General features: G+C 43.7%; 1 pseudogene; it reads right to left on the reverse strand.

Moving 5' to 3' along the window:
• Positions 1 to 1,353: 1,353 nt before the first annotated feature.
• On the reverse strand, positions 1,354 to 4,091 carry LOC148515064 (uncharacterized; annotated as a pseudogene).
• Positions 4,092 to 4,298: the final 207 nt, after the last annotated feature.

Consider the following 4,298-nt stretch of genomic DNA (forward strand, 5'->3'; position numbering starts at 1 on the left):
GAACATTGTATCCATCCTCGACACCCCTTTTGTCCATATTCTGGAAACAAAACACTGAATCTGAGCATTTGTGGGACTGGCAGAGAGATCTATCTGTAATCTCCCAAATGTGGGAACTATTTTCTGAAAGATTTGACTTTTCAGTGCTACCGAATGTAGGGAGATCCTTTTCCAGGATAGGGAGTCTGCTAATTCGTTTACCTCCCCTGAGACTGTCGAAGCTGAATAATTGAGTGAGACAAGTTCAGTTTAAAATTTAATCGCAGCGACGCCATCTTGCGAATGGCCGCAAGACTCCATTTTAGAAATGCGATCGCAAGACGCCATTTTGCGAATGGCCGCCTATGCACCATTTTAGGTGAACTCACAATATAGTACATGTGGCGATATTTTTATTAGCACTATGCGATCGCTTCTTTCACCATTTTTCATACGCACAATTATACCCACAAGGGCGCTATTAAATAATCGCATATTAGCGAATGCATGAGACTTAGTATGAAACCGCCGAAAAAGTAGCTTTATGCGCAACGCATCTACCCCAAATTATCTAGCGTCCTTATATCAAACCCCGAATACTCACACACTACATATTCGCACACAAGGTGCCATTAGCATCAAAATGTATGATTCAAGTTGGTTAAGTTAGTTTAAATGCTAAGAAATAGAGGTTTTTGATAACTAAGGTATTATACATGATAAGCAGGGTGTGTTTGGTTTCGTTTTGATGCGTACACTTTTTACAGCATCCCGGTGTTATCGGTGGAGAGATCGCATCATGCAAACTCAAGTTACTGATCGCAGAACTTAGAAGCAACAAAATGTTTAGCTGATGGAATGTTACAGGAGGTGTTACCTGAAAGACTCCGGCTGTTAGAGGCAGGGAAAGTCTATTTGAAACAACCTGTTAAATGTGTCGTAACATATGCTTCTCCTCTGGGAACCAATGAGATCAGTAGGAAGTTCCCCCTTTGTCCTGTTTCAGTCTGGGGGGGAATAAATACATGTGTCTGAACACTGGTTTGCCAGTTCATGCAGAATTTTGGATGAACTGAGGATATCTAGTCAGAAGTCTATCTCTGGGTCCAGAGGCGCAGCGTATGTATAACTGTACTTGGGTCTGTATTATTTCATTTTACGCCTAACTTGTGTATGTATAGATTGCGTGTAACTGACTGTACTTTTACCTGAATAATACTTGTGCGTTGGAAACACAGATTCCACTCCTGTCTTTATTTGCAGTTATACTGCGTACGCAATTAGCATTCTGTTTAGAGGTTTTAGGCGGGGTTTTGTCTTAGAGGTTCTAGACAGGTGAATCTTAGAGGTTTATAGGAAGGAATATACTAAAGGTCAATACTGACGATTCAACAAGACATAAGCTGCAACCAGAAGAATATCTCTCTGGACTGCCCAATCCCACACTTCTAATGCCTCCTTGCATAGGGATGTTGACTTGGTGCCTCCCATCTTGTTTATATTGGACACTGCGGTCGTATTGTCCAGGCATAGCTGGATACAGGTCCCTATAAGGTGAATGGGGACTAGAGCCTGTAGGGCTAATTTTGCTGCACGTAGTTCTAAAATGTTTATGAACAAGCGGGATTCTTCCTTTGACCAAGCACCCCTTACTGCTTTCTCTTGTGAGAAACCTCCCATTCCTGTTAGAGATGCAGCCGTGGTGATAGTCATGCAGGAGGGGTGATCTAAGAGGGGACGAGGAGGAGGAGTGGGAAGACTGTTCCATTTGGACAGTTCTGTTTTTACAATCCTGGAGATATACATCGTGTCTGTCCAGGAATATTGGGCATGAATCAAAGTTCTTAAGAGGCGTTGCAATTCTCTGCATAATAGCGGAACGTGTCGAAATAATTTTCCCAATGATTGTTGCTAAGGTACGGAGGGTCATGCTGTGCTTTTCGGACAATTTTTGAATATAATCTTTTGTGTTTAGCCATTTCTGTTGTGGAATGGCTAGAGAGAAAGAATGGGTATCTAAGTCGAAACCTAAAAAGGTGATTTTCTTGGTGGGAGTCAGTACTGACTTTGGGATATTTAGCATGAAACCTGGTTTGATAACAGAGAAATGGTTAAATTCCTGTGCTTTAAAAGGGTATCGTGGTCTGTGTGTATCAAAAGAATGTTGTCTAGGTATATTATACCTTGAACCCCTTGCTGGTGCAGGTGAGACACTACCGCCTTCATCACCCGTGTAAAAGTGGAGGGGGCCAAATACCGTCACTGTCCACTGATACAGATTGTCTCTCTAATAAAACCTGAGAAGACGTCTGTGATTCGGGTATATTAATATAGAGTGAAAAGCTTCTTTTAGGGCTATTGTTATACACAGCCGTCCTTTGTGAGAAGGTAAGGGATGACTGAAATGCCTTCCATGCGAAACCGTTTTGTTTTTAAAAATCGATTCAAAGTTTTGATATTCAGGACTGGTCCTAAGGAACCATTTTGCTTTTTTATAGGAAACAAATGGCTGAACCCGCCCTTTACTGCTGGGTTTGCCAATTCTATCTTTCCTTGTTGTAGGGCCAGAGTCAGTACATCGTCCAACCGAGGACTGCAACTCCTTTAACAAGGAGTATGAAATGCCTGGTGAGGGAAGCAGATTAAAGGGTGATTTAATTCTGGGTGGATTATTTTTAGTAACCACTTGTCTGTGGTAATTTGTTGCCACTCCACATATGAATCTTTTAGGGTTTTGTGGTGAAGTGGGCGTGTGTGTGGACTCACTGTAACCGCGGCCTCGTCTGGCATTGTTCCATGCACCTGAGGATGATTCTCGAGGGGTAACATGGGATTTTTGCATGAAGTCTCCTCTCTGGGCTCTCCTTGTGTCTTGAAAGTCTCGGGTCGGACCTGTGGCTCTCGGAATCTGACCCCCTTGAAGAAAGGGCCTCCTGCGAGGTCAATTCACTTTTTTAATGTCAGAAAAGGATTTCCTAGCTTTGTGACATATTTTGACCTCTTCTATAAACTGTGGGCCAAATAGGTTGGCATCTGTAAGGTTTGGGAACTCCATGGATTTAGGAGCAAGGTCTGCCAGACCTGCACTAGTTAACCACCTAGATCTGTGGGTATTAGTGATTAAATGTTTGACCTATGATAAGAGCTGCCCTGCTAATAGCTTTAAGTAGAGCAAGCTTAGATGCCACCAAAGAATCTAGGGTACCTCCAGACTCTCCCTCTCTCTCTACTTTATCTAGTATGAAAAGAAGAGGGCCGGCTGCATCTGCTATTTTGTATTGGATCTTTCTTAACATACGATCCATGGGGTCATTTTGTCTTTTCTCCCCCACTATAGAAGCCAAAGCTGGGTCAATTTTAGGAGTAAATAGAGCAGGTACATCTGGCAACCCCCTATAGGAGTGCAGGACTAATTCATCTTCCATAATAAGGGTTGCTCTAAAGGCGAGCTGAGCAAATTTCTGTACCTCTGAATTGCTCTTTAGGGGCCAGTGTGTGGTATATAATTTAGACTGGGGGGTTCGCCTCGCTAAAGTCACTCTAGCCATCTGCACTTCACTAAATTCCCCACGCTGTGAAGAGGCAGAGGTTCTCGTTATCTCCTCTGACTCCCAGTCCACTGAGGAGGGTTGGCCAAAATCACTAGAGGAAAGATGTGGCTGTTCGGTAGGTGACCCCTTATACAGACTGCGGGTCCCTTCATGCTGCCAGCTATGGATAGATAAATTATGCCAGCTATGGGCAGAAGTATTGTGCTTGCACCGAGCACTAGAATGTTGCCTGCTACAGGCAATTCCAGGGAATGGAGGAATATCGCCTGAACAGGTGGCCCTGGCATTAAACTTACTTTTATTTTTATGTGATTTTTTCCGCTCCTGCTGACTCCCTGAACATGAAGGTGACCTGGCACGTCCATAAGTGAAAATATTTTCCTCAGAGTCTGAGGAGTTAGATGTTCCCAGATTTGTGACTGGAACAGCCTTTTTCCTTTTATATATAATTTCTTCAGATGAAGAGGATGAGGAAAATAGTGCCCTCTTATGGGCTCTCTTCCCCGAAACACTGCCAGCAGCAGAGGACATTCTAAATGAATCTGTCACAGAGACAGAAACTGTGTCCACCGTCTTCCGCTGACAGAAAAAATCTGACGAACAGTGCCTGTGCGCGTGAACGTGACCTAACGTGCACGTGCACGCACCGCTCATTGTTATGGCAGAGGGAGTGAAAATTCTTTCACTTTCCTCTGCCCCAGCTTGTTTGGGAGGCTTTTCTGCCTAACCCACCGGCTGTTGCTGGTGACAATCCTCCCGAAGATCAAA

The sequence above is a fragment of the Taudactylus pleione genome, unplaced genomic scaffold, assembly GCF_031769625.1.
Source record: "Taudactylus pleione unplaced genomic scaffold, aTauple2 ptg000255l, whole genome shotgun sequence".
In the NCBI taxonomy this organism is placed as follows: Eukaryota; Metazoa; Chordata; class Amphibia; order Anura; family Myobatrachidae; genus Taudactylus; species Taudactylus pleione.